We start from the raw sequence: 21,393 nt of genomic DNA, 5'->3' as shown, positions 1-21,393 counted from the left end.
CAACGCGTACAGCGTAGATTTTTATTCAGTGCAATATAGTCTCCACCTAGATTTGAAGCTTAACTGCTAGCACCTAAATATCCAACTGTGTGACACTGACATACTTTAATGTAAAATAGACATCACAATACCTAGGTTTCCATTCTTGTGTAACAGAAAGCCAGTGAACCTAATTTATATGATTCTTAAAGCAATATTGAGAATCTAAAAGCCACCCAGTCATAATTGTTTTCTGAAATAGTTATCCCAGTGATTTTTGAATTGAAAATTTAAGGCTCCTAACCCATAAAAGGATATCAAAAGTAATATCTGCTGAAAAACTCTTAGGTATTTTGTAAAAAGCCACACTAATTCATGATATAATGTAAAATAGCATATTCAACAAAGATTTCTAGTCTTTCAAACCACATTATCAAAGTTCATAGGAAAATAGATCTCCATGACCAACGCTCACGATGTCAAACAAAGATTACATTAATTCTAATAGGGGTATCCAAAACCAGGGAATATTTTTATTTCCTCTGAAACAGCTGTATCAAAGAGCTCATATGTTTAAGATGTTTTATATACACGATTATAACTCTAAATTATTATATGTGATTTATGTGATTTTAAAAATTGCCCCAAAATGTTATAAAAGTTTGTACACACCGGAATTAAGCCTCACAGAGCAGAAATTCATTTTGAAAGTAGTAATAAGTAAGCAATTATACTTCACGTCCTCCAACTTCTTTCTACATCTCTGTTCACCTCCTCTTTTTTTCAAAGATTTTATTTTTAAGTAAGCTCCACACCCACCGTGGGGTTCAAAGTTACAACCCAGAGATCAAGAATCACATGCTCCTCCAACCAAACCAGCCAGGCACCCTATCCCCCCTCTTTTATTTTCTTCTGGGAAACATCTCTAGTCTACTCCCAAAATAGTATCTCTACTTAATCTACTGATAACATTTCTTTCTATCTTTTCTGGGAAAAGGACAAAATGATCATGTTCTTATTAAATCTTTATCTAACTGTCCTCTGTTATAAGAAATGTCTCCTTATTTCTGGGTTCATTTTGTACTTTTCCGGGATGCTATTTGGGATATGAATACACACACACTCACATGTTTGTCTTTCCTGCTATACCTCAGTGTCTTAAGAATAGCGACAATGTTTCATTCAGTTTTTGATTTCTTAAGACCTAGCACAAGATCTAGTTTAAGAAGACCTTCAATAAATTGCTGTGGAATTATTTTTAAATAGATTGGAGAAATTACATGCAACCTTGAAGTTTCAATTTGACAAGATATTTTAAGACAATAGCCTTCATTAAATGGCATTTTGACGAAGAAACCAGTTCACTTAAAAAAAAAAAAAAAAAAAAAAAAAAAAAAAAAAAATCCCCAGCCTGGTTTTCGACCAGTAGGGGCACTCTAGGCATTACTCTAAATGAGCGATTTTTTCCTTCTAGTTCTGAGATAGTTGGATGTTAGTGAAAATTTGAATGAGAGCTAGCAGCAGTTGGGAGGGCATCTGAACTAGTCATACCTTTTCAGGACAAGGAGATCGCCATATATTCATCTGTGAGAACGGTCTGCTGCTGTGATGGGTGTGACAGAGAGGACTCCAAGCAGAACTGAGCATCATCTAGAACAAAGGGAAAGCTGGAAGCTCCAGGAGAAAACATTTACAATACTTATTTGCCATTTTGATGTTTATGACTAAAAATTATAAAGTATGAGCCTTTATCCTCACTTCAAAATTATTCCAAAGATTTCTACTTTCTGTTATACCTCTTCTGAGATTAGAAAAACAGTATAAAAAGGAGATGAGAAGATGAAATGGGAGAAAAATAATGAGCATATGTAGAGAGAGAGGAGAAAAGAGAGTGAGGAGAAGAGAGATTGGGGAGAAAGAAATGGACACTTCAAAATGTGGCCTATATGTCATAGTCACAGAGCAGAATCGGCCAGGTGTACCTGCAGGGTATACAGGGAAAGTGTTGGAAAAGAGATGAAGGGAGATAAAAATGAGATCAGGGTGACCATCATATACATGTTCTATTTCCTTCCATCAACCAAAGTCTTGTTGGAGACATTGCATTTGTTCATGATGACCACAAGTCTGAGATTTACAGAATTCTCCTAATTACATTTAATTATGTTCACTTCTTTAAGGGGATTTAATAAATTAACAATGCATTCAATGATGTATTCCTTCTTTGACACAGCTTTCCTTTTTCTTTTTTCTTTAAGATTTTATTCATTTATTTGACAGAGATCACCAGCAGGCAGAGAGGCAGGCAGAGAAAGAGGGGGAAGCAGTCTTCCTGCTGAGCAGAGAGCCCGATGCAGGACTTGATCCCAGGACCCTGAGATCCCATGACCTGAGCTGAAGGCAGAGACTTAACCCACTGAGCCACCCAGGAACCCCATGACATAGCTTTCTTATAAGTGAATTCTCAATCACTTTTCAGAGTATGTGTCCTGATTTTCGGCTAAGGAAATTGGGTCACTGACCCTGATCATTTTTTCAGGCTGTACTTGACCCAGATGAGGACTTTATTTCTCTCTGAAGCTTCTTTTTCCTTTCTTTACTCCCCTTTGACAAGTCTGATTACTGAGGGCAGGCTATGTGGAGGCGATCCTATGAGAATGATAAGCCTAGATGTTTCTGTGCCCTTGGTCAGCCGTGTAGCAGTCAGCAGGGCAACGTCAATACCCTGCTGAAAAAACGAGAAGGAAACTTTTTTGCTCTCTGATCTTCTTGTACTCCTCTTCATTAAGGACAGACTCGGCTTACTTATTACTTCCTTTTCAGCTATTTGGGGGCTAGAGGATAGGCTTTCTCAAGAGAAAAGCTTCCTTCTCAGAGGCCCAGTGATCTTGGCAGGCCAAGCTCTCTCAGTGTTCCATAGTTTTCTCCTCTTCATCCTCGAGTTCCCTGATATCTGACCCCAGATTTATATGTGACTCCACATAGGATTCCCCACTTGAGCTCTCTCGGCATAACCTGGCTGGTCACCACTCTTTGGCAAAGCACAGGGAGTCAGGGACACTTTCAGTCTATCATCTATCTAGAATTGCCTTCTTTCTAAGCTAAATGGGTGTTTATTTTTATTAACATATAATGTATTATTTGCCCCAGGGGTACAGGTCTGTGAATCATCAGGCTAACACACTTCACAGCACTCACCATAGCACATAACCCTCCCCAATGTCCGTCACCCAGCCACCCCATCCCGCCCAGGCCCCTTCCCCTCTAGCAACCCTCAGTTTGTTTCCTGAGATTAAGAGTCTCTTATGGTTTGCCTCCCTCTCGATCCCATCTTGTTTCATTGTTTCCTTCCCTACCTCCCAAACCCCCTACCCGGCCTCTCAAATTCCTCATATCAGAGAGATCACATGATAATTGTTATGACCTGTTTTTTAAAAAAAACTTGTAGAACTTAAATTCTAAAGCGCCACTTCTTGATGTAGGGAAGGTCAGAATCAATGATGATGGATGGAAAATCTCTTGATCTGGTAATGTTTAAACATTTCATTAGCATACTTGCACAAAAGTTTCAATTTCTATGAAATGTGATCTATCAATATTTTCTATTATGCTTTCTGACTGACATGCTTAAGCAAACTATAACATCCTAAATTTATTAAAAAATAGCTTCTCTTTTATTTTATTTTAAAATGTTAAGTATTATCTCACTTGGAATTTATTTTGTAACAGATACTAAGGTAGCTGTCCACATTCGTTTGTTAATTTCTAAATGACTCTCCATTTATCAAGGCACATTTAATTTTTTTTATCTTACCTTTCCCCATTTTTGTTACAACTAAGTTTCCATCAGTAATTTGTATGTTTGAACTTTCAATTCCATCCCATTGATCTATGTGAACCTTTATAGTAGCACACTTTTTCAATTAGTAAAGCATTCCACTTTGTTTTATTAACTGTAGAGGAAAATGTCTCTTCATTCTGAGAATGTCAAGGCTTCCTGAAAGACCAAGATCACCTGCAGTATCCAGTTTTGCCTCTAGAGGAGGACGTTACACAAATTGAACTTCACAAAAGCCAGAAACCAACCAGGTCTTTGAAGAAGAGCTTTCACTTTACATACCGATAAACTCACTTACCACTCTGTCAGTGTCCATGTGGCTGAACTGTTTGCATAAAAGAGCCCCGGTTTCTCTGCAGCTCTGACATGAAGGCCACCCTCCTCTCAGTGTTGGTGACAATATTCACACTCGGTGAGTATAATGCCTTTTTATTCTCTTTCTGGGGTCTTCCTGATTTAGAATAGTTGAAAGGAATATTCCCCTCAGTCTGCAAGACTTCTCTGATGTTAATTTGGTGTTACAGGAGGAACAAGAGCTCAGACAGTGACCCAGCCTGAGGACCACATCTCTGTCTTTGAAGGGGACTTCGTGCAGATCAAGTGCAACTACTCGTATTCTGGGAGTTCCATACTCTTCTGGTATGTCCAGTATCCTAAACAAGCCCTCCAGTTACTCCTGAAACAGATCTCAGGAGAGAGTACCAAAGGCTTCGTGGCCAACCTTAACCGAGATGAGACATCTTTCCATCTGAAGAAACAATCAGCTCAACAGGAAGACTCAGCCATGTATTACTGTGCTCTGAGTGACACAGTAACTGGTTTCATAAGGGAAGCAGAGCACAAACCCTTTAGGAGTTACAGAAAGTAACCTGAGCCAAAATCAAGAGTCTGACACTTAACCGACTGAGCCACCCTGGTACCCCTCTTCATAAGTTCTCTATACGGCCATGGTGGGGTATTCTTTCTCTGGAGACTCACATTGAGTTTACCTCTTAGATATAATATCATTGGTTGTCAGTTAGCTATAGATTAATCTCAAAAATTTGTCCAAGGAAATTCTCATTACCAACTCTGTTTAATTAGTTTTAAAGATATAAGTGTGTTTCTTCTGTCTAGTAGTACCTGGAAAAAGTACTTCTGAAATAAACTATATAGCACAGCATAAAATTTTTTTTTTTCTAGGCCCAAGACAACTCTCCAGTGGGTTGGGTCTCACCTCTCCAACTCCTCTGCCACCCAATCCCGCCCCATATATGTTCATCACCTTATACCTAAGCACAGTTCCTTGAAGGTACTCTACTGTTTCATGGCATGTGAATGCCTTTCCTGTCATGCACTTCACAGACTCCTACTAACTCAACCAGAAGAAAAAAGAAACCCACAGTAATCCAAATCTAATCAGTAATTATTAATACAAATAATTAAAAAGAACTCTAAAGAACATAGAAATAGCATATGTAGGGAGAAGCTTTTACCTTAGGATTAGGCCAGGGTTCCCAAGGAAGTGACATATTGTAATACCGTACTCTCCAAGGATTCTGATCTCACTGGGGAGTGTGTGGCTGCAACTTGCAGAATGGTGGAGAAGTGTGCTGAGGTGCCAGAGAAAAAGGCTAGCAAGTAGAAAAACACCCACCAGGGTTCCAACAAAGTTATAGGAAGCTAGAAAAGGAGCAAAACTTGCTCTGGGGACTCAGCAGTCTTGCCAGGAAGCTGATGTGTGGCTGTCACTGAACCTTACTGCAGGTGAATCCCGCTGCATGTCCCTCAGGCTGGCTGGACAAGAACTTCAGGAACAAGAAATGCAAAGACATACCAGCACCAGGAAAAGAAGCTTCTCCCTCCTGCCTTTCCACGTTCCTCTTATTGGCATAGCTTGATATCATGCCAGCTGGTGAAGGAGAATGTTCCATGGAGCGGGTCCAATATCGCAAAGGGGGCACTGATTTGGCAATAAGAAAGAAAGGCAATAAATCAATGACTGGCACACTTTATTCTTATGGTTACTTATCTTTCATAGGTACCTCTGCATGCACATTTGAACTTCTAAACAACAATGAAATGACTATGTTACAATCTAGCAAGCTAAAACTGTCCTTTGAACAAGAGAAGTTCTTAACCTTTCCCCAAAATGAGACCTGTAGTCCCAACAGTCATTAGCCCTCTCTTGCTGTATTAATCATTTCTAAAAATTCAGAGGAAATTCCTTTGAATATGCTGTTATGCACAGACTAAATCACAAAACTAATCTCTGACAATTTATATATAGTGGTGAGAAGGAGGGAGAAAGAAGAAAATGACAACATATACAGAAGAACACACACGTATAAAGAACAAAGGGAAGACAGAGAAAGTGACCACGTTCTTGGAGTCCAGATTTTGTCAGGGGGCTGCAGGTGACACAGCTCCGTTTCCCTGCCCAAAGCCAGAACTCTGCTGGATTTGGGTTGTTTGCCTTGAAAAGTGACCCCAAACTTCATTCTCAAAGGATCTGAGCCCTAAATGATCCTGCTTTTTCATATATTGCTCGGGTGTTCCATTAACATTTACAATGAAAAGTTTCCCTTTCACCCCAGCTAGCTCACCTCCCAGTTCTTTCCAGAGGTCAGTAATGTTTCCGTTTCCTTTTTTTTTTTTTAAGATTTTATTTATTTGAAAGAGAGATCATGAGTGGGGGAAGGGAAAAAGGGAGAGAGAGAAGCAGACTCCCCCTTGAGTGGAGACCCGAATGTGGGGTTCCATCCCAGGACCCTGGATCATGAGCCGAGCCAAAGGCAGATATTTAACTGACTAAGCCACCCGGGTGCCCCTCTGTTTCCTCTTCCTGCTTCTCAATATACTTTTCCTGTATACAGCCAAATAGATACAAATAATAATGGAGCTAGATTCTTGTGAAGCGGTGGAAGAGTCACTTAATTTCTTAGAGCCAGGGATCATCTTTTAACCACTAGTAAAAAATTTCATCACAAATTTTTCAAAATTATGTAGCAGAGACCAGACAGATTAAAATGTAAACTCCTTAAATTACATCAGTTCTTGCTCAGAAAGCTTTACTCTTTCTTTGTCGCATAGTGACAAACACCCAGGTTTGCTGTGGTAGTCACCCAACACAAACCTTCTTCTAGAAGTACCTCCTAGCACTCTCCAATCTCCAGCCAACAACCTCTCCCCTTCTTCCTTTCTTTCCTGTCTTCCTTATGTGTCTTCCTTCCCCTCTTCCTCGTCTCTCTAGTTTACACACAGAAGGTCTTAAAGTCAGTTTTTGAAGCCATTTAGAAAATACTCTAGGGGGTGTTTGCCATTCTTTTTTACTGCTCAGCATCAGGAACCATTTTCTACATTGTAACAACAATAATTTTTGAGTCATTAGTAAATGTCAGGCTCTGCTTTAAATAGTATTTTATTATCTCATCAATCATTTCCAGAACTCTAAAAAAGCAATATTATTATTACTCATCATCCACATTTTATAGTCAAGAGAGTACAGGCACAAATGATATAAACAAGTACTGAATGGGTAGATCTAAACTTGACCTCCCTGGCCTGATTGCAAAGCTGGTTCTCTTCCTGTACCCTACCGATTGCTTCCATAGAAACAGAAATATCAGATACTCATTATTAGGAGATGAATTGTCTCCCCACCCAAATTTGTACGTTCCTAGCCCCCCCCCCCAGTACCTCAGAATGTAACTGTATTTGGAGTAGGGTTATTAAAGAGGTAATTAAGTTAAAATGGAATCATTAGATTGGGCCCTCCTCCAGTATGACTGCTGTCTTTATGAGAAGAAATTAGGATTGGACCACAGGCACAGAGGGAGGACAGTGACGTCACGGCAGGAAGGTGGGCATCACTGCTTTATAATGGTTTCTGATTCGTCCTTTTTTCCTTTTAAGAGTACATTCTATCAGGGAGCCTGGGTGGCTCGGTGGGTTAAAGCCTCGGTCTTTGGCTTGGTTAATGGTCTCAGGGTCCTGGGATCGAGTCTTGCATCGGCTTTCTGCTCGGTGGCGAGCCTGCTTCCTACTTTCTGTCTCTCTGCCTGCTTGTGATCTCTGTCTGTTAAAGAAATAAATACAATCTTCAAAAAAAAGAGAGAGAGAGAGAGAGAGAGAAAGTACATTCTATCAGCAATATGATGCTGCTACCACAAGATGGCAGGGTCTCTCCCCAGACTCAATAGGTTTGAAATCAGTTTGTGTGTATTGAAAACGATTGGGTTGGCTTCTGATTGGCCAGGTAAGACTCCAGCATCCAGACAGAACAGATAAATATACGCCACAGAAACAGCCAATGTTTTCGATTGAGTATCCTGGCCGCATTTCAGTCCATAGAGCCGAGTCTGCTGTGATCCCAATAAGGAAGAAGAATGGAGAAACTCCTGGAAGTGTCTTTGCTGATACTATGGCTTCAACTGCCCAGTAAGTTGGGGCTCTTGGTAATGGAAACGGGGGTGGGGTGGGGGGATGGGGGAGAACCACATTTATAGGAACAGGGTGACCTATGCTCAGAGCCCTCAAGACTGAGTTTGGGCAAACTCTTCTTGTTAAGTTGAAAATGTACCCGAAAATTATGGTAAGAAATGTAAATACTAAAGAGTAAAAGTACAATGACTGACTCTTGGTGTCTGGCCTTCTGTTTTTGCCTAGGGGTGAACAGCCAACAGGAACAGCATCATCAGGTCCTGAACTTCCAGGAGGGTGAAAATGCCACCATGAACTGCAGTTATAAAACTTCGATAAGCAACTTACAGTGGTATAGACAAGACTCGGGTCAAGGCTTTGTCCAGCTGATTTTAATACGTTCAAATGAAAGAGAGAAATACAGAGGAAGGCTACGGGTCACCCTGGACAACTCCAACAAAAGCAGTTCTTTGTCCATCATTGCTTCCCAGACTGCAGACTCTGCTACTTACATCTGTGCCACAGGACACAGTGTTAACCAAGCACTTGCAGCCTCTGCACAAACTCTGCCCAAGCTGCCCCTTTGAAGCCCCACAGTGGGTAGCATTCGTGGTTAAGTCTTCACAGGAAGGAGAGTTTATAAAGAGCGGGCAAGATGAAAGACGGACCCTCTCAAATTCACGATTTTTTTGGAAGCACCTTGTACCAAGGCGAAGGGCATGAAGTTTAAAGTGAGAAACTACAATGCCAGGTTCAAATCTGCTAATCCCAGTTCTATGGCTTTGGGCAGAGCATCAGCACAGCAGCCTTCCCTTTCCTCAATGGATATGAAGGACTTGGAATGACAAGCCCGAAAGCTCTAATTTTATCAGGGAAGAAGCTAAGCTCTGGACACTTATAGAGGATGAGGAAGGAATTCTCTGTATTAGAAGGTCTCATATGTTCAATCCTCTGGTGACCCAGATGGCCCCTTGAGATGTATGTGTGAGATTACTATCACCTCCCTCCAATTCCTGTATAGAAAAAAGAAGTAGAAAGGATCTTGGAACTCTTTCAGCCAAATTTTCCAATTTAAATCTGAGGAATGGAAACATTGTACCCATAGAAACAAAACTGCAAATCTCATTCTGCGTTTACTAGTCCTGTGATTTCCAAGCCTCAATCTCCCCACGAATCAAAGGAGAACTTACGAGATAAAGGCAGAGCAAGTGGTTCTCCCCACTTGGGTGAGAGATGTATGTTCCCCACTGCCACTGCCCTGAAATTTTGTTTTTAAAAATTGGGCACTTCTATTATCAAACACATAGCAGTTTTCATTTATGTCTCTTCGTAATAGTAAATAAATGTTGCCTATAGTTGTCAAGTATAATTCAAGTATCATTAACATACAGTGTTATATTAGTTTCAGGTATACAATATAGTGATTCTACAATTCTATACATTACTCAGTGCTCATCATCATAAGGGTACTCTTAATCCCCCTTGCCTATTTCACCCATCCCCCCATCCACCTCCCCTCTGGTGACTACCAGTTTGGTTATTTATTTATTTATTTATTTATTTATTTATTTATCTATTTCTGTGTTCACTTGTTTTGTTTTGTGAATTCCAAATATGAATGTAATCATATTGTATTTGTCTTTCTTTGACTAATTATTTTGCTTAGCATTATACCCTCTAGGTCCATCCATGTTGTTGCAAGTAGCCAGATTTTATTCTTTTTCATGGCTGAGTAATATTCCATTATATTCATCTCTAGCTATGTCTATAGATCTCACATCTTCTTTACCCACTCATCATCAATGCATACTTGGATGGCTTCTACATCTTGGCCATTGTATATAATGTTACTATAAACATAGAGATGCACATATCTTTTCATATTAGTGTTTTCCTTTTCTTTGGGTAAGTATCCTGTAATGGAATTACTGGATCCTATGGTTTGATGTAGCTTTCTTAATTAAATTTTGATACTACTGGAAATGTGTTTGTGGAGAAAATTGGGAATTTCTATTTATGTACATGTTTGGTGAAAAAGGTGGGGGAGGATAGAGGAATGTTCTACAGGGCAGTGGTTCCCAAATGCCAGACTTCAACCATCAGCATCACCTGTATCAGAATCACCTAGAGCACCTTTGAAGATCTGAAGTATTAGGCTCTATACCAGCTTACTCCCTCGGTCTCTGATGGAAACAATGAGTTTGTGTTCTTAATGAACATTTTCTGTATCAGTTTAGAGATTCGTTCCGGCTCATGTCACAGAAAACTCAAGTGATAATATTTTTAACAGGCTGGAATTTATTTTCCTCTCACACAAAGAAGCTCTATCATATGCAAGGGTGGTATGCTGGCTTCATCACGTTAGGAAGATCAAGTGTCTTTCTAGTTCACTGCTCTCATCCTGAAGGTGTCACTGTTGGTTTTATACTTTAAAGAAACTGCTAGAGATCTGTCCATTTTATACACCCTCCAGGAAGAAAGAAAGAGAAAATCAGAGGGCAAATGGGCACATGATGGCTAAGTTAATCTTTTCCAGAAACTATACCCAATGGCTTCTATTTCCATTTCATTTTCCTGAGTTTTATTTAATGTCTCTACCTCTCTCCCATCTGCAAGTGAGGCTGAGATATCAGGACTATCTTTTGTCTTAACATGTTGCCACCCACGTTAAAATCAGGATTCTATTAGTAACAAAAAGGAGACAATGAGCATGACAGAAGGAATGAGCAGCTTCTGCCACAGCCTCACACTGTGGCAGGTGTATCAAGGCTCATATGCCTTGTGGTGTATCAAGGCTCATATGCTTTTTACTTATTCCTAATTATTTATTTTTGAAACACCAAAACCAATCTATCTCCCAGTTCTGTCAAATTTCTCCTAAAAGTCTTCCAGAAGACATCACAACCCCCACAACCTCTCAGACTCTACTCCACAATCCTAATTACAAATCCACCTTGATCCTTCATTTCCCCACTCTTAGCACATTTAGCATTTGACCTCATGAATCCTCAGTGTAATCCTTTGGGGTCTGGTCAGAGTGCAAATTTGACAAGGTCAGTCACCTGGATCTACACCTGCTCTTAGAATAAAGAAAAACTTCTTAATGACCTACAAAACCTTGCATGATCTAGGATCTTGCTACTTTGACAAGTTCATTCCACAGTATCTCTAATCTCTCTCCCTTCTTCCCACTCCCTGTCTGCCTATCTCGGTCTTCACAAATACTGGTGTTATTTAGTTCCTTAAAAGCACTTTGTTTCTCCTATATGACCCTTTCAGAGCAACTTTAGGTGATTTTCTCATTCTTTTTCCCTCTCTGAAAATTCTTTTCCCTCCCTTCAAAAGAGTAAAAATTACCAAATGTCTGCTCTTTCTTGTACATCTGGTGAAGAGTAACTGAAGAAACTTTGATGTGTACTCTTAGAATCATAGGCCCCTGCCTTTTCAAACTTGTAGTTTTTCTTTTATTTCTTTGATTATTTTATTAAAAGCTATTTCCACTACTACTCCGTAAGCTCCCTAACAGCAGGGACTATATCTGAGTTTTTACTCCTTAATCCTCAGCACCAAAATATCTTAGGCATTAAGATCATCAAGTCTCCTTCTTCTCCTTTCTATTATTTGCTTATTTAATATCCTCCCTTTATTTTAAGCATCCTCAAAGATAATATTGATAATATTGCAATGAAAGGACAAAAAATGAACACATGGCTGAGTCTCTCAGACTGTAACCTGTGGGACTTTGGAGGTTTTGGGGTAAATTCCCAAGGCTAAGTAGGGGTTGGAAAACTACAGCCCACAGGTCTAACCTGGCTGCCACCTGTTTTTATAAATTAAGTTTTATTGGGAAAAGAGCCATGCCCACTTTTTGTGCACTGACTCTGGCTGCTTATACTGTGACAGCAGAGTTGGGTATCTGCTCAGAGATATGACTTCAAAGCCTAACATATTTACTATTTTACAGAAAATTCTGGCAACCCCTGAAAATAGGAATTACTTGAGAATTTTTATATTTGTGGAGTTTTCTGTTTGATGACAACAAAATAAAACAATAATAGCATATTTCTAACAGTCTGTATGACCAACTTAGAATACTCTCCTTGGTTTTGATACTTTTGTTCTTTGTGTCACTTTTCCTAAATTAAAGACAAAAGAATTAATGACATTTTACAGATAAAGACATCACAGTTGTTTAAATGGAGAAAATGGCTTGAGAAATTTTGGTTATGATATGGCACGTGGTACTAAACACGGGCCAGACTCCCAAGAACCTATGTTACCATGGTTACCACAATGTTTCCATTGGAAAAGGGTGAGTCACTCACACTCAGTGTTTGAATATATCAACATACAATTCAATAGATTTAAGAGTATTAAAAAATGCATAATGTGTTTTACTTTTCAGTAGTGAATTTTGGGAGTTTTATTACATTATTTATTTTACTTTTGTAAAGTGGTAAGTTAAATGACTGTTTTTGAATAGGAAAAGTAAATGTATTTGGAACAACTGATTATAATAATCCAGACAATAGTACATGAAGCTCCAAATCATTTCAATCCAGTCAGTTATTGAACTACACATATCTTTAGTATTCCTCTAATGAGTCTACACCAATCCTTTAGTTTCAACAGAAGATCATCCTTCATGTTATTTGAACTTGAATTTGATTGATTTTATATTTTGTTTGCATTTTTTGTTTGGTGTGGTTGATGAAGTTCTAGAACCTAGGTGAGGTCCGGAGCCGATGACCAAGAAAGAATTCTTGAGACATCTTTGGTGCAAAATGGTGGTTTATTAAAGCACGGGGACAGGACCTGTGGGCAGGAAGAGCTGCTGCCCTGGGTTTTGAGGGATGGGGTTATATACCTTTTCACTGGGGAGGTGTGAAGAGAAGGGAGATTCTTGGTGGGCTGTTATGATCCTGCTATCATTTACATTCCCTTCTACCTCAGCCTCCTCCAGTTCATGGTCGGGAGAGAGACATTAGGGCTTCAGGAACTGAGAGTTATTTGCCTCTGGAAATTTGTGCTATTGATAAGGTAACCTCTCTGTTTGTAGATCTCTAGGACATCTGTAGAGCAAGGGAGATTCCTGTCCTGCAGGATTGTGATCTCTGCAAGTTAACTATTTATCGTTTTATGGCAGTCAGGGATGCCTGACTGCTCTCCATATTACGGAGAGGAGCGGGTGGAGAGGAGGGTGCAAGGTGCCAGCTTCTGCTCTGTCCTCAGCCAGCCTCCTGCTCCCTCATCATGGTAATTGTGTAGACCTATGAGCCTAAAACATTTATACTAAACTTCATTTCGGTGTGTATTATGGCATCATAATATTTTTTTTAATAGCATAAGAATGGTTCCTTATATGAAAATCTGTAACTTACTCAATTTTGAGAAACACTGAATGCACCTGTTATTGAGGTCTGGGATCTGACTCTGGAAAAAGTTGGTAACAGGTTTCACCAGCTTACGCTTCATAAGAAGATAATTGTACCTACCAGACATATCCACTCATTCATTAATCACTCATTCTTAAGATATTTTTTGAGCATCTCCTAATGGCTTATATATTTTGAGAAACTGGCCACTGAGACTAATGAGATTAAGTTCCTGATCTCAGGAGCACCAAGTCTAGTTTGAAAAACAGAACACAAATGATTCTACTATGAGGTAGTAATGACAGTGTAGATAGATATGTAAAGTGGGAACAGAGAGGGCCTCCCTTGAAGACCTGGGGGTGTCCTTTTGCAAGGAAATGCTGTGTAAGTTGGTTCTTAAAGAATGAATAGAAGTTACTTAAGCAAAATCAGGGGAGAAAGGGAGCACATTGTCAGCAGAAAGGCTCTTCCCTTGGCTGGAGGGGGAACAGTGGATGCATGTGTCAAGGAAAGTCTCAGATCATGCTTTTTTTACACTCTCAGTATATCCTAAGTATACTAATATATCCTCAAACTAGCTTAATACTCAGCGTCAAGAGACACTAGATGCTAGGATTAAGGAGATTTAGGGAGCCATGGTGTCCTGCATCTTAGAGAGGGTGATAGAGGTTTACCCATTGTCTCAGCCTCAGGCACCACCTTGCAGTCTGCAAAAAGTCCTTCCAGGAGCCCTCCTCCTCCCCCTAAAGTCATATTTCCTTTCTATGTCTACAACTTCAGCTCTGGGCCAGGGTAAATACCAGTTCAGTTGGAAAGTGGCAGGGAGGATCACGGGGGAACCACAAGAGGGCGCTGCTCTCTTCAGTCTGTGGTTTGACACAAATTCATCTTCCATTTCTGAACACATCTCCTTTTTTAGAGCCTGTGAGATGAACTTGCAGGGCAGTTTGTCTTGCTAAACACATGAACCCAGATTTTCTAAACAAGTCCACTAAAGGATCAAGAAACTAGAGGAACGGCCCTCTCAGCTTTGGATGTATCCCCAGATAAAACCTTCTGCTGCTTCTTCACAAGCCATGTTGTCTACTTCTTGCTCAGGACTTGTAATCCTGCTGATACTGAGTAAGTAACATTTATTCAAAATTCCCAAGATGTTCTATTCTTTGGTTTTAGGATGACTTTTTTTTTTTTTTACCCTTCCTAAAATGGAAACTATCCTTTTTATATTATCAATATAACAAAGTCTTTACTTCTTTTTCCCCTAGGAGGGACCAGTGGAGACACAGTGACCCAAACAGAAGGTTCTGTTACCCTTCCTGAGGGGACACAGTTGACCTTGAACTGCACCTACCAGAGCAGATACTCGGTTGTTGCTTTCTGGTATGTCCAGTACCAAAACAAAGAGCCCAAGCTCCTCCTGAAGAGCTCATCAGAAAACCGGAGGGTAGAGAATCACGGTTTTCAGGCCAGTCTTAAGAGTGACAAGTCCTTCCACCTGGAGAAACGCTCCCTGCAAATGTCAGACTCGGCCGTGTACTACTGTGCCGTGGAAAGCACAGTGAGAGCAGCAGCAGGGGGAGCTGAGCGCAAACCCAGAGGGGCACAGGAGGGGCCTGGATGTGGGCAGGCTGGAGGGCAGAAAGATGATTTCTCTGGAGTCAGTGTGCTGGGCTGGACACGGCTAGAGGGGAAGGAACGAATTCCAGCTCAGGTGCCCCGCGCTCAGGAATCCTGGCGTTACTCTGGGCTAGGAATGGAAAGAGGTGATCTAGGTGAAAATGTAGGTTATAGATATGCTTGTAAATAGAATCCTATAGCACATGGCCTTTTGTGTCCACCTTCTTCACATAGCATCATCTTCTCAAGGTGTATCTATGGGTCAGTACTTTATTACTTTTATGGCTGCACAGTAATCCATTGTATGGACACCTCATATTTTCTTTTTCCATTCATCCTTTGATGGGCATTTTGGTTGTTTTCACTTTTTGGCTATTGTGAATAATGCCGCTATGAACATTCATGTACGGAGTTCTGCTCTTTTAAACTCTAATATATTGGTTAGAGGTTTCTGAATATTTTTGGTTTTTTGATTTTGCTTTTTTTGGTACTAACATTTCTTTGTGGATATAAAATGAACAAATATATGAGAAAGTGCTCCTTACAAATAACGATTTATACCAAAGTAAGATATTATTATTCTAAGGTATAGCTACAGTCATTCAAGAAAATTTCTAAACATCTACTCATATGTGCCAGTTATTTTAATAAGTATTGGGAATACAGTTTAGGTAACAGAGTTTCCTGTCTTAGAATTTTATAACAGTGCATTCAAATACTGCATAAGTCTTAAAATAATGGCTTTTTTCACAAATCATTTTATTCATGCACTGACTTCTATTTGTTCCCAAATATTTATGGTGCTTACAGTTTTATAGGCATTGGGCCAGGTACTTTAAATTCCTCTCCACCTCTCTCTAGATACTACCAAATTCTCATTTTACAGATGACAAAATTGAGGTTTAGAAATGTTAAGTGACTTAAGGTTACAAAACTAGCTGGGAGCAGTAGTTGGTCTAGGCCCAAATCTGATATGTGACCAATATTCTTAATAGCTAATTGATTGAGCCTTCTAGAAATCTGTCCTTTTTTTTTTCTCCCAGAATACTATTATAATCTTAGATTTCATAATTGTCCATGTTTTCCTTTGGTGGAGAAGAACCCAATGCAATAGTAAAAGCTGTAGTTTACTCAACTGGCAATCACAGGAGTCTATATTCATGCTTACTGAAGACAACACAGTCACCATCTTTGACGTTCTTGAACCACAAGGCTGCTCATACACTGTCTGACTGAATAGCCTGGCTATTTGAGGAGTCACTGTTGAGCCCCAGGGGTTGTTATCAGGAGACATACAGGTATTTAGCATGGAAATGGGGGCTATATTTTCCAAATACAAACAAAAATACTGGATGTGGCAAATACATCTAGTCATTGACTGCAGGACACAATACTTTTGCTTTTGCTACTGTGTAATATCTCATTTAAAAATTCTTTTTCAAATAATTAGTAAATGCAGGTATAATGTCAATATGATGTGAAAGTTTTGATTCTCATGGACTTTTCCAAACACACTGAATAATTATTTCACATCAAAGAACTATGAGGGGCAAGTTTCTCACTACAAGAAAACCTGAACTCTAGTTTAGTGTCAGCTGAGCTTGTTTTAGTGGTTTTAAGAATTCCTAGGGTTTTTAAGGTAAAGTTACCATATGAAGCTGAGAGTGAGAATAAAAGGACCAGGGCGCTATCGTCACCTCTTGTGTTAACAATTCTGATTTATGAAGAGTAATAATATCAAAAATGTTGAAGAACTGACTCTCAAAGAGATACATATTCTCATGGACCTAAATCTACAGAGGCAAAACACAAAAGTACCAATATTTAAGGCTGTGAAGAGTTTACTGACTATAATGCAAGTGCCAAATGCCAACAGATATTGAATTCCACTGCTATTTTTGCTAAAATTTCTGTTGTTTTTGAAAATGCTGTGGCTACAAAGTTGTATGTTATTAGGATTTTCCCTCTTCTGTTTTCCACCATAATTTATGTCTGTAGTTTGGAAGAGCAGGGCTATTTCAGAAATATGTGTATTGAGTTATTACAGAAATTCCCAAGCTTAGGCACTGAGTAGCATTTTCTAGACAGTAGCTCCTGTGTCTACTGAGAGGTAGGCAGGGCCACTTTATTTCCCTTAACTAAATAATTTAAGGTATATTTCCACATATTTGCTGACAGTCTAAAGAAGAAATGTTCTAAGACGTGAGCAGTAATCACACCAGCCTTCAAATTGTATTTGATCAGAATTGTTAACACAAAAGGTTTCAACCTTGAGCACTACCAGAATAAACATCATCAAAGTTCCACATGTCAAGACAAAAGCTAACAAGGAAATGGCACTTTCCCCTGAGGAAATATTCAACTCATAGGTAAGTTGCAAGACACTAAATCTTTATAGGTTATGGTGGGGTTTTTTTCCCTTCTTATTTTAAGAGTATGTAAATATTTTTTGATACACCTGAAATATGACTGACGAGTGAACTTTCCCCAAGATGAGGTCATAGTTGGCAAAGAGGATATTCTCATCCTCTAACCAGTTAAAATGCAAGCTGCCTTTCTAACCTGCTTGAAGAAACTAGGAGAAAGTATCGTCCACTCCCAGAGCACGAGACAGTCTCTCACTCCTCTACTCATCAACAGGAATATGGATGGTACTTTGGTCACTGGCCTGTCTCTACTAATAGTGTTGCCATCGCACCAGATGCCCTCTCTGCCTCTTTGTGGCCAACGACCTGTTTGTATACACCTCTGCGGATCATACTTGCTGGAAGGAAAATGGGGAGCACAGCAGGAGACAAAAAATATGTTTTGCTGCTGGAATATATGGCCTAGGCACCGAATCCCTGCCATTTCATCATTTCTTAAAATGTGGAGTAGTCTTGGAGAATAGTCAGTCACCCTTCTCACCTTACAAGGCCTAGGTCTCCTTCCAAACACAACAGATGTAATCCCTCCTCTAAACTTTCCAATCATGGAATGCCTGGGTGGCTCCGTAGGTTCAGCATCTGCCTTCAGTTCAGGTCGTAATGCTGGGCTCTATTATCCGGCTCCCTCCTCAGTGGGAACTGCTTCTCCCTCTCCCTTGGCTGCCCACACCGTCCTGCTTATGCTTGTTCTCTCTCCCTCTCTCTCTCTCTCTCACTCTGTGACAAATAAATAAATAAAATATTCATTAAAAATTTTTTAAAAATCAAATAAATAAACTTCCCAATCACTCCTTAAGCCTTCTTGGTACTTGCCACTCGATACTTTGTCTTGTGGTCCTGAAAATTCGTATCTAGAACGACACTACAAACAAAGTGGGTAAAGTGAAGAAGACATGGAGTGTCTACAAGAGCATGGAGCAATGGGGGTTCTCAGATGCCACTGGAGGCAACGTGAACTGGTACAACCTTGCGAACCATTTGACAACACCTACTGAAGCGGAACATATACATAACCTGTGATCCAGCAATTACACTTGTAGGTATATACACAACAAAAAAATGTGACCCCTGTTCATTCAGAATCAATGTACAAGAATAAGAACACATACAGCATCAATAATTGTAGGATCCTTAAGCTAGAAAACAACCCAGGGGTCCATCAGCAATTTCAAGGGTAAATAAATTCTGATAACTGACTACACAGCAAGAGAATGAATAACCTTGCTATGAATAGAGTGAAAAATGTCAGACACTAAAGAAGCTGAAAAATCAGTCAGACTAATCTAAGAAATGATAAGTCAGGAGAGTAGAGGTGGTGGTTATCCTTATGGGGAGATAGTGACTCAGAGATTGAACAAAGGAGGTTTCTAAGATGTTGATAACATCCAGGACTTCAAACTGGGTGTTAGTACTATGGGTGAGTTCACTCTGTGAGAATGCACCAAGTCCTACACTTAAGTTTTGTTTATGTACACATAATACACTTCAATAAAGTTTTTAAAGGTATACATTATTTCTCCATTAATTGGATTCTGAGAACACAATTCATAGTCAATCTATTTTCATATCCCCATTGTCCCTCACACTATGCCCTCATTTAACAGATGCTTAATAAAGGTTTGTTCAGTAAGACTGAGCTACTTTGGATATGTATTTGCAAAGATTCTTTGCTTCCAGTTCCAGGAATACAACATGCCAGGTGGACTTGAACTTCCCTCTAGAGCTTTCTTCTCCAGAGGGCTGCCCAAGTTGAGACACTCAGCTGCTCACATCCGGTTTTCTGTAACAGCCTTTGAACTTGCCTTCCTTTTACCAAGGTCTCCTCCCTGGATCCTACTCCATATCTCACAGGATAATGTATCCTTTTAAAAAACACAGCATTGATCACAGTAATCCTCTGTTTAACGACCTTCAGTGACCATCCTTTGTTTGCAGTATTAAGGTTAAAGCTCTCCGTGTGACTCTCAGTGGCCTCTAACAGTTTTGTCAGGAACTTTCTGCTTCAGCAGATTAAGTCTGACTCAAGAATGAAATTGGGGAACACTCACTGTACTCTTTAAATAGCCCTGCCTACAGCCTGTTTCTCCCATGATCACCTCTAACTGAGTGCTTGCCATTTCGATTCCTCCCAATCCTAGAGATCTTCTCAGACCCTTCCTGCCTCATGAAGAATTTCCTGGTCATTCCAGCTCACGGTGACCTCATCTTTCCTGTGAAAGCCCTGCCACTAATTATTGCCTCTGATAAATTAACTGGTATTTTAAAAATATTTCAATTTTACCACCTAACTTTACAATGCACTTTCATAAGCATTATCTCATTTACCCCTCCTAATAATGTGAGTAAGCCATGGAACAGAGAGTTAATCTCATTTTCCAGTTTAAAAGCCCTAAGGTTCAGAGAGGTTAGGTGACTTAAACCAGTGTGCTCAGCCATGGGTACATCCCAGGCTCATCCAAGCTCTCTATACTGAATTACCTGGCTGTGGATGTATATAATATCACCCCAGAAAGATTATACATTTTTTGAAATGTGCTTATACTTTTGTATCCTTCAAGCACTGGACAAGGCATTTAGGGGCTCAGCAATTCTACCCCCACATTGTCCCCACTCAGTTCTTCTACCCCCACATTGTCCCCACTCAGCTCAAGGACTGATAAAAACATGCTACTTTGGCTCTATGAGACTTCTGTAGCAAAAGTTGAAGAAACACATCATTTCATCTTCAAAATATTTAGCTTTAGGGAGTAGGGAGAAGGGAGGAGCCCTTCTAATGCCAGGCAGTCTTAATTTTACCTCTGTATCCTAGGCTGTAAATTGGGAAAAAAAAAAAAAAAAGGTTCAAAGGAAGCCAGTTGAAGTAGTAGCAATGAACTTCAAGAACCTCAGTTTAATCACAATAAAATAAATTTCAAATTGATTGCATTCCAGATATCATTTCTCAAATAATTCAACTTTCAGGCAAAATGGAGAGCTTTTTAATTCTGAAACTCAGTTTTAAAAATTTTAAGATATGTCAGGGATGCCTGGGTGGCTCAGTGGGTTAAGCCTTTGCCTTCAGTACAGGTCATGATCTCGGGGTCCTGGGATCGAGTCCTGTGTTGGGCTCTCTGCTCGGTGGAGAGCCTGCTTCCCCCTCTCTCTCTGCTGGCCTCTCTGCCTACTTGTAATTTCTCTCTCTGTGTGTGTGTCAAATAAATAAAATCTTTTACAAAAATTTTAAGATATATCAATTAAAAAAGCTTAATTTTATTTATGCCATGGATAGACAATACTAAATCTTTCCGGAAGCAAGTCAGAGAACTAATGTGATGAAATGAGAGGGGAGAAGGATTTAGGCTATGTTTACACACGAACCCTGAAGGTAAACACTTCCTTAACATTCTGGACTCCTTCACACTGGGTATTAGATACCTGAGGAGCGAAGGTTAAACATCTTGATAAACAGGCCAAAGAAAGGGGTAGGGAGACAGAAAAGCAAAAATAAATCTAAACACTAGAAATAAGATATTCAAACAGGTTTCATTCACCCAGTGATAAATGCATCAGCTATCTTGTTGGGCTGGCAGGAAGGGCTACTAAATATGGTAAAAGTTCCCGCCACAAGACCTGAGGAGAACAAAGGCCCAAGCAGGAATCTGAGACCCCCGCCCCGGGCTCCTGTGGACCAATGGGATCCCGATGAGCGGCGGGATATCCAAATAAGGAAAACTTGCCAAAAGACCCCTGAGCTTTCCCCAAGACCCCTTAAAAGCCC

The 21,393-nt window shown here is 39.9% G+C and overlaps 2 long non-coding RNA genes across 3 annotated transcripts in view; one reads left to right on the top strand and one right to left on the bottom strand.

Moving 5' to 3' along the window:
• Positions 1-21,393, bottom strand: part of LOC309866788 — a 489,301-nt gene that overhangs the window by 81,727 nt on the left and 386,181 nt on the right. The gene's annotated exons all lie outside the window — the stretch shown is intronic.
• On the top strand, positions 1,463-5,808 carry LOC309866784. Of its 2 annotated transcripts, XR_014312800.1 has the most exons (4): positions 1,463-1,717; positions 3,939-4,229; positions 4,342-4,456; positions 5,564-5,808. It is a non-coding gene; the product is annotated as an uncharacterized lncRNA (long non-coding RNA). The 2 variants fall into 2 exon arrangements; XR_014312801.1 differs by lacking the exon at positions 5,564-5,808 and having other exon boundaries at positions 4,342-4,623.

This window comes from Mustela nivalis, assembly GCF_964662115.1.
Source record: "Mustela nivalis genome assembly, chromosome: 6".
Lineage (NCBI taxonomy): Eukaryota > Metazoa > Chordata > Mammalia > Carnivora > Mustelidae > Mustela > Mustela nivalis.
The sequence above is the reverse complement of the archived record's forward strand: the minus strand, read 5'-3'. Positions and strand labels throughout refer to the sequence as shown.